The following is a 10,029-nucleotide window of genomic DNA, read 5'->3' on the forward strand; positions in this document are numbered from 1 at the left end:
CATAGTTTAATGTGTGTCAGATTTGTTTTAAAATTAGGTAAATTAGATTTTTTGTTGAGACATATGATCCGAATGATCCTTTATTGGAGTCACAGCAGCTTATTTGTCAATCAATCAATCAATCTCTTTATTTGCGCAACAATAATAGCAGCAAGTGTCCATTTATGCAGTAATATTTGAACTGTGCTCAAAAAGGAGCAGGTAGAAGTTCAAAGAAGTTATTAAATCCACCCCTCATTTGATATTCATCCTAAAGCACCCAAATGAACGCTGAGGTTTGTTCTGGTTTCTCTCTGTTTCCAGACTGAAAGATGGACACTTGTATTCTGGCGACCTGGCCTCCCTCTCCACCCTTCAGTCAGCAGACTCACACCTGCGAGACCTCAGTGTCGAGTGTTTTTCTCATAACTTCACTGATGACCATCGCAAGCTCTTTGCTGCACTGGATAGTCCAGACTGTAAACTGGAGAGTCTGAGGTGTGTGTCATGAATTCTTACTGCTGAATTCAATTATTCTTAAAATAATGTTTTAGTGCTGTTGCTGAAGTTAAAGGAATACTCCGAAGATTTTGGACCCGCGCACTATCCCGATCATTTACACAGTGAGATAAGCTCATAATTACCGTTTTGGGGCCGATCAACCAGCTGCTGGCTCCCAGCTGTTAGCATTGTAGTTAGCTTAGCTCAACTACGGCAGGTGAAGAGGAGACAGAGCCAGAGTGATGAAAGTAGACAAAATGCTCCTTCCAGTAGTCCAGGGGACAGCATATTAGCACGTGAAGTAAATCCGAATGGTTATAAAACATTTTAAAAGACGCATTTTCTTTTCAATCCGTTTGTGAGAAGGTAGCAGCCCCTTCTCATACAAAACTGAGACTCTCTCACATGTGTGACAGTGGGGAGTGTGGTGGAAGTGAGGAGTGGCGTGGCTGCTGTTGGAGAACGGGTAGTGAGGTACCCACTACCCCCTGAGCACACATACAAGCAGAAACACCACCAATGCACTCACCACGCACACTTACTCCTCCTTCCCTCTGCCCGGCTGACATTAGCTGAGCGTGCCTGCTGGGGAAGCTGTATTTCACCTGGCTGATACAGGGAGGAGCAGTCCATGGTGTGAAGGGGAGCACAGTTGTGTATTTATTGTAAATATTTATGTTCTGACGAATTGATTTGTGGGGAAGGTAATCTTTTGTGCATAATTGAATTCATATTTTCATTTATTTTTGATATACACTGGGGATCTGGTTAAAACCTTATTGTGAATAATGTTAAGATGATGAAACACCCCTCCTAGAATTTTGGTTTGACCCAGCCCAGGGATTGGTTGATTAGGTCTGGGCTGGAGTTATTTAAGGAGGACCATTGTTAAGGAGGGGAGAGAGCACCTGTGAGGCTGTCAGTCTCGAGAAGCCTCTGTCAACAGCCTGTTGTGAGGGTGTGTGACTTTAAACCTGCAAACAAACAAGAGAGTTTTCAAAGACCCTCCGGACCGCCACCTCATTTTTCCACCAATCCTCTTCCAACGCGATCCAGGCGAGCTGGTCCCGAGTTGAGGTGACCACTCGGTCCTTCACACTGTTGAAATAACGTTTTGATACACACAGACCTGCGCATGCACATTGCTCCGCGGAAGGATATACCGGAGCACAGCAGTAGAAGCCGTAGACTCAGCCACTGTGCGCTGGTATATCCTTCAGGGAGCACTATGCTTGTGCAGATCTGCATGTATCAAAACGTTATCTTAACGGATTGAAAAGATAACACGTCTTTTAAAATGTTTTATAACCATTCAGATTTACTTCATGTGCTAATAAGCCGTCCCCTGGACCACTGGAAGGAGTATTTTGTCCACTTTTGTCAGTCTGGCTCTGTCTCCTGTTCACCTCCCGCAGTTGAGCTAAGCTAACTACAATGCTAACAGCTGGGATCAAGCCACTGGACACACAGACACAAAAAAGGTATTTATGAGCTTATCTCACTTTGTGAATGACAGGGATAGGGCGTGGGTCCAAAATCTTCGGAGTATTCTTTTAAATGCCATCTGTGTTACACCCCGTACCTCTGCGGCCAGATGGGGGTGCTCACGGCCTGTTTTGTCCTTTGTTCATCTCCTGGCTGTTCTTCATGTTCTCCTGCCTGGTCACCTGCCTCGTTATCACCCTAGTGTGCTTCACCTGTGTCTGTCCTATTTAAGCCTGCTTCCCTTGCTTGTCCCTGTCGGTTCCTTGTGGGTCTGTTTGTGTGTTCTGTCTGTTTTCTTCACCTGCATCAGCTCTGCTTGTTCCTGTGTTCCTGGAAATAGAGGAGTTTTGATCCACCTGTGCTGCCTGCACTTGGGTCCTTCCAACCCTGCACCGTGACAATCTGGGGCCTTTCTGTGTGGAGTTTGCATGCTCTCCTCATATGTGCGTGGATTCCCTTCGGGTTCTCCGTCTTCCTCCTACAATCCAAAAACATGTATGTGAGGTAAATTGGTGACCCTAAATTGCCCCAGTAGGTGTGAATGTGGGTGTGGCTGTCTGTCCCTTTGTGATGGACTGGTGAACTGTCCAGGGTGGGCCCTGTCCTCGTCCTCAGGAACTGGAATTCTCTCCAGCACCCCACGACCCTCAACAGGATAAACAAATGAGTAACTGAATTGTTCAGTTTTTGATGCTGTGTTACATGCAAGGATGTTTCATACAGTTCATACAATTTTATTGACAGCTTATTGTGATTTTTTTAAATATATATATTTTTTTCTTTTTTGTGTGTGTTCATTTTTTAACAGATTGACTGGATTCTCTTTGAATTTTCTGTCTTGCCATGCGCTGTTCTCCGTCCTCCAGTCCAAACAATCCCCTCTGAGAGTTCTGGACCTGAATAACTGCAGATACAGTTATCAGCATGAAGCAGACAATCCTGTGGCACATTCCGAGGACAACCTTTCTGAAAAGCCCAAGACAATGGAAAGCCGTGAGGACATCGATGACGAGTTAACCCTGCTCACTCTTATTCCCACTGCCTTGATCGGTCCAGTCTGTGAACTGGAGGAATTCAGGTATTTGGAGACAAGATCACTTTCACATGTGACCTTCAATGAACACTGATTCCAGCAGTCACTCAGTCTGCTCCACTGGAACACAATCAGCTTCTGTTTTTAGGACGAACCAGATGAGAATTTGAACAGGCTGACCAGCAGCAGGTTAATATGACACTCGCTGAGAATCACTGAGAGCACAGAACGGGTTCTGAGTGAGTGTAATGTGAAATGAGCCACACTGGAGGGTGCGCCAACTGCTGCCGTAATCCTAAAAGGCTTCTGTAGACCAAGGAGCACTGCTTAGTTGGTAGTTCTGGGGCCATTATCTGTTTGCTTTGTTTAACAGTTCTGCAGAAGAACCAATTAAGTTAATATATAATCTGACAAAGCAGGAAGTGGCGCAGCAGAAAGAACAGTGGTTTTTATCAACAGGAACAAAAACAAACATGACACGCTCCCTACAATCATGATCAGTCGTCATGGAAACATGACTCCAAACGTTGTCATGTTCTGTCTTTTCTCTGTCTCCATGTTCAGCTGTTTGTGTGAGTGTGTGAGATGGTGTTGTTCTGTAGCGTTCAAACAGTGGGATGGTGAGGTGGGAGTTTTCCGACAGTCTGAGATGCTGCTGCTGGATTTCTTAGTGTTTCTGCTCTGCTGTCCTGTGAAAACATGGGTTCAGCTCTGTGTCCTGGTTGCAGGATGCCCGGCTGCTGCCTGAGAAGTAGATGCTGTCAGGTGTTTGCCTCGACTCTCTGCTCCGACTCCCAGCTGAAGGAGCTCGACCTGAGTCGAAACCCGCTGCAGGATTTAGGAGCTCAGCTGCTCTCTGCTGGACTCGGAAGTCCAAAATGTAAACTGCAGGTCCTCAGGTACACACACACACACACACACACACGTGCACACACACACACACACACACACACACACACACACACACACACACACACACAGAAAATAGTCTCAGCCATTAAACAGATTTATAGACGCCATTGATAAAATATGGGAGCTTCAGGGCAGCTGGAACAGCCCCGATAAGTCCTGTTCTCTGCAGGTTGTCCAGTTGTGGCATCACGGAGGAGGGCTGCACCTCTCTGGCCTCAGCTTTGGAATCCAACCCTTCACATCTGAGAGAACTGGACCTGAGCTACAACTACCCAGGAGAGCTGGGGGTGAGGCTGCTCTCCGAGAGGCTGCAGAACCCCGAATGCAGCCTGGAGAAACTCAAGTAGGTGTACTGAGCAGCACTGTCACACGACAGGTTTATTATACCGTCCCATAGTGAACAACAAGAGCCTTCTGAATCTCCATCAGACAGACTGAGGAGTGAAGAGTTCACATTTTTCCTGCCTGTAGTTCCTGTGTGTGAATGCAGGACACACACATGTCCACTAAGATCACATTGTTCAAGGAGGAACATTTAGTCAGACCACAGTTGATGTCTGGGAGCTCAGAACCACCAACAAAAGCATAAAACCTCAAGAAGTACAGAAAAAAACTTGAAAACATGACAATGTGTTTCAAACAGCAGGAAGACTGTGAAGAGTGCTGCTCCTCACTCTGTGCTCCTCTTCCTCAGTGTGGACCATAACGAAGAGCACTGGGTGAACACACAGCTTCTCGCTCAGTGTAAGTACCACTGCATGTCTGCCATGACAGTAAAACCCAGGGAAAACTGAATGAGTCTTGGTCATCTGTGTGAGTTTTCTATCTTTCCTCTTTTCCTGTGAGAAAGAAGCGGAGAGAGGCAGGGAAAGGTTAAGTTCAGAGGCAAGAAGACAGCAGAAGGAGGACAGAGTGAGAAAGGAAGAGGACAGAATAGATGAGAGACTGAAGATGTGAGAGAGAGGACTGAGAGGTTTGTGAAAAATTGGAAGACAAAGGAGCATGGAGGACAAAATGGAAAAATACTCCGGGGCCTTCATTTATCAACTGTGTGTACACAGTTTTGTGTGCTGTTGAGTGTGTGCGAGCATTTCCAGGCAAATTGTGAGATTCAACAACTTGGATTTGTGCTTTGGGAGATGAAATTTGACACAGAACTCAGACCAGGCATACAAACAAACTCTGGTCACGGCAGGTGTAAATGCAGCATGTGTTTTCTGTTTGCTTTAATTCAGCTTTGACAGCAGATGAAAGTGTTTTTTAAATACTCACGAATTTTTTGAGGAACAATGCGCTCTGTGGAGAGGAAGTTTTTAAAATCTCTTCACAGAGCGGCTTCTCAAGAGGCAAATGCTCTGATTGGTTTCCTTATTGTTCCTTTGGAGAATTCTACCGGGTCCTGTGAGTTCAGTGAAGCACCGACAAAAGCCTTGTCAGAGTAAGGACTGAGATGACAACTGTTAGTCCAGTGGCAGGATCACGTCGTGAGGAAAACCAAGGATCGATTCACAACTAGGAATTATTCTTTTGCTTATTCTTTTGGCAAAAATAAATAAATAAAAATGGATTTATGCCGCAATTTATTGGAACTCTCTGGAAACCAGAGACGAGGACAAAAAGCCACCCCTAAGCTCGTTCAGCTCCTGTTCACTTTACGATTTCTGACAGCACTTTAACGGCAGACTATCTTTTTTCCCTCTGGCGACCTCATCAGGCACAATTTCTCTCATTGTTTGTTTTCCCAACATTCAAAGAACATTTTCTGGCTTGCTTCAACCTGCTGAGAAGTGTTTCAGTTTGAGAAAAGTGAGTCTTTTTTTTTTACTGTCTTTGCCATGATTATGAACGGTAAAGAAAAAATAAATACGAAGAGGGGTGTTGTTTCCATCTATGGTTAATTTGAGGTGTTTGTAAATGTGAATGACTCTTAGAACCGTTTCGATTCATCAACACGTCTACTTACCAGTGTGCATGTGGAACGCTTTATGAATAGGGATTTGTTTTGTATATTCACACATTCTTAATTTAATTCCTAAGACAGAATTTAGATCCTCTTCTGAGCACAGTGCTGTGAAGAGGCTTGAAACCGGACTGAAACAATTCACAGGCATTGGCCAGTTTTAAAAATTCTCTTGGTTGGTTAAAGTCAGCGTTCTCCAAAAGCTTGGAAACCTGCGCTCCTTGTTGCACTCCAACCTTTAGAACTTTCATTTGATTGACTCAGGAACCAGGAAGCACTGCCCACTCTTTTTTGTTTCTATTTTTTTGCTGCCCATTGAAGTTGCTTGACTCAGGACCTCCCAGTCTGATAGAGAAAAACTTTAAAACTTGACCAAGACATTGTTGATGGAGAAGACAGATTGTCCAAAAGGAATGTTTCTACTCTACTGGATGACAAATGGAAACATTTGTAATTACTTATATAGTTCAAACAGTTCTAATAATAGAACAAATCAAAGTTTGGTGAAAAAATTATGGAGGAGCATGAAACGAGAGGAGAAATCTCCCTGGTTTAGATTTTCAGTTTCAGAGGATTCTGCATCCTGTGCTGCTTGGATGTCATTTAACACAAAAACAGCAAATGCAGTTTTTATCACAGAAGGATTTCAAGCATGGGAAGTCACAGGCTGTCAGGACTCACACACAGACACTTACACAGAAGTCACTTCTGTTTGAAATAAATGCTTCCGTGTGCTCTTCATTTTCATCTTTGTAGCTAATGTGCAGGGGGATAATGAGTGGTGGACTTCAGTATTTCTGAAACTCTGGGTGCGGCCCTGAGTTCATGAGATTTACAAATCATTTCTTTCTCTTTTCATTTCTTTTAATTCTACTCTTTAGAAATTGTGGTTGCTTATTGCCCTGAGATAGTTCTCTCAGAGTCCTGATGAACTGGGAGTCCTCGAAACAGTCAGTTTGTGTTTAGGTGAAGAATCAGAAGTAGGAGATGATTTAATCCACAGAAGAGCTGGAAGATCTGAAGGTTCTGTCAGGAAAACTTCCTGCAGGACTCCTTCCAAATGTCTCTGCAGGTTGAATGAGAAGCAGTGGTGCTCTTGTTGGTGCAGAAGCTGTTCTCACTGAAAACTCTTTGTTTCTTTGCCAGTCACCTGTGATCTGTCATTGGACCTGAACACGGTGCACAAATCCCTCATCCTGTCCGACTGCGGCAGGACGGTGAGCCGTACCAAGGAGAAGCAGCCGTACCCTGATCATCCGGAGAGATTCAGCACAAACCCTCAGCTGCTGTGCAGGGAGGCTCTGACCGGGCGCTGCTACTGGGAGGTGGAGTGGAACGGGCGCACGAGGGTCGGCGTGGCCTATAAAAGTATACCGAGGAAGGAACGGCTGAAGTCGAGTTTTAAACACAGCGACAAGTCCTGGTGTCACGTCAGCACCTTATTAGAAGGTTTCTACTTTAAACACAACAACAAGAGCACGTACATACCAACTTCTCAGGGGCACACCAAAGCATTCAGGTCCAGAGTCAGGAGACTGGGACTGTTTCTGGACTGGCCGGCCGGCCGGCACGCTGTCTTTCTATCAGTTGTCAGGAGAAACCAAAACTCTCATTCATACCTTCCACACCACCTTCACGGAGCCCCTATACCTAGCATTCCTTGTGGATGCTGGGACCTTGACTCTGTGCGGTGTGGGGACGCCGACCGTGGACAAGGTGAGTCTTCAGTAATTTCAAACATCAAATCAAAATACAAATACAGCCGAGAGAAAACATGGTGGAGGTGTGTGGGAATGAGATTCAAAGCATGAAAATAGAGAAAAGCACAAAAAAAAAAAATCAACAACAAAAGGAGTAATGATGTGTTAGTCGTCGTTGTCATGGACCTCTGTTTGTGATCTTACAGTCATTCGGCTCAGTGCTTATTTAATATTCTGTTATAGAAGTATTATATTTATGAATTCTGATGTGTTTTCTTAGTTACAGTACGGACAGCTTGCTGCAGTTATTTTGTGATTTTTTTCGAGAATCCCATTTATTAGTTTTGAGCATCTTTACAGAGAGACATTTCTATAGCCTTCTATGTAAGGGAGAGTGTGGGGTTATGTACATGTGTGCACACTGATGTGTTTTTGTGTGACAATTTTTGCATGTATTCACTTTGCTTTGCAGTGTTTTCTCACTGGTTTGATGGATTTAAATCGTAAAATATCTATTTTCACAAGAATATTTCTCTTTAATTGGTGCTCTATGCGGGGCCTATATTTCCATGACACCTGGATCTGGGACCATCAAGGTCAGGTGCTTAGAAACTTTGTTGCCCTCATGCAGCACTGTTTTAAAGACTGTTCAAGGTTCCTCACTCTGAGACCACCTGTACAGGCTGAGACACCTCCACCACACCAAAAATCCATTCATCTGTAATAGAGAGGAGTGTCTTCTTTGGTCCTTGTGTTTCCTTCCTGATATCAATGCACAGAGTCACTAATTGAATTTGGGCCTGCTTGGATTTCAGGTTCAGACAAGTTTCACTCCAGAGGTGAAAAAAGAAAAGATGGGATTGTCCTACAGGTAAGACTGGTCATCATCAATCACACCAGTCATTTTAAATACTGTCTTTAGTCATGGCTTGAAGTCTAAGAAATACAACAAAGTAGCTTCAGTATCATGAGCAGCAGCAGCTTTAGCAGATGGTCAGTTAGTGGTGTTCGTACTCTGTGGGAAATGTTGGTCCACGTTTTCATTCCTTCTGTGGATTGAAAATAATATTTTGTGTGATTGAAAATTCTCCAGCCTTTCTGAGAACGATCTCCACACTGTGCCGTTTCCCTCCTGGGTTCAGATTCAGGTTCCCCGGTCCTGGTCTGTTCCACTGCTCGCTGACTGATCTGGTCTTCAGTGTGACTCACGAGAGCGAAGCCACCTACGAGATGATGATCTGGGATGAGATGCAGCTTCAGTCGGCTCAGAAGGTTCCAGGAGGAGCTCTGTTCAGCATCACGTGTCCAGAGGAGTCCATCAGACAGCTGCACCTCCCTCACTGCGAGCCTGAACCCGGTGAGAGCACTGACAACCTTCAGAACCATTCAGAGGACTTCAGAATCCTCTGAAACCTTTCAGGATAATTTAGAACCCTTCAGAGCCGAACAGTGTAAACCCCTCAGACACCATCAGAAACTTTTCAGAACAACTCTTGAGACTCCTCCATGAGCCATCAGGACCCCTCAGAGCCCTTCAGGTCGTAACACGTGAGGTGACGTTGATCTTCTGTCCTCCCAGCGCTGCTCTCTGACTGCCTCTCTGTGGCTCACATCACTGATGAAGGCATGAGCTTCATCCAGCCTCTGGAGGTGACCGAAACCCACGTGGTGGTGGATGTACCACACCTTTCAGCCTTCGGCATCGTCTGGGACTTCGTCAAACGCTTTGTGGATTTCGTGATGAAACCAATTCGCAGTCAAATCCTGCTGTTCCTCAAACCGATGCACAGACAGGGTTTCATCCTGTGGGTGATTCTGCTGCCCAGCAACGTGCCGCTGAGCGAGGTAAGAACCAGTCCTCTCAGACAGAAGATCTCAGCATGTAGAAATACAGACACATTCAACAAGAGAACCCCAGGGAGAATATGTTGGCTACTGCTACATGATCCAAAGGTTCTCTCTCCCAGTTCTACATGTTCTTCCACGTTCTCGTTTACTCGTTTCCGTTTACATCCACGTTTCTCAAGTTAACATGACGAGCTGTTTGCTGTGGTTGAAGGTGAAAGCTCAGCTGGTGGACTGTGAACACATCCAGGCTCCGTCCTTCTGTCTGCTGCACACAGGCCAGTATTACAGCCTGTGCAGCGAGGCGCAGCTGCAGGACTTCAACATACAGCCCGCAGTGAGTACCAGCATCTCTCCACTCAGCCAGCGGTGACTTTTGAACTCACAGCTCTGCTTGCCTTCGTTGCAGCGTGCAGAATTCTTTAGAAACTACGGACCAAACTACCACCCGACGTTTGAAATGCTCATGCTGTCGGAGGCGGACAAAGTGACCCTGGTGCTGCGAGATGCAGAAAAAACCCAAGTGTGGGAGCACCAGCTCCACCTGCCTGGTGAGCACAGCGAGCGGCTGCACAGTTCATGTTCTGTCCTCCGAGGACAACAATATGGAGGCA

At 45.4% G+C, this 10,029-nt stretch overlaps 1 pseudogene; it reads left to right on the forward strand.

Annotated features, from left to right (window-relative positions):
* Positions 1-389: 389 nt before the first annotated feature.
* LOC115394778 (NACHT, LRR and PYD domains-containing protein 1-like) lies at positions 390-9,788 on the forward strand (annotated as a pseudogene).
* The last annotated feature ends 241 nt before the right edge of the window (positions 9,789-10,029 follow it).

Source organism: Salarias fasciatus, chromosome 9, assembly GCF_902148845.1.
Source record: "Salarias fasciatus chromosome 9, fSalaFa1.1, whole genome shotgun sequence".
Lineage (NCBI taxonomy): Eukaryota > Metazoa > Chordata > Actinopteri > Blenniiformes > Blenniidae > Salarias > Salarias fasciatus.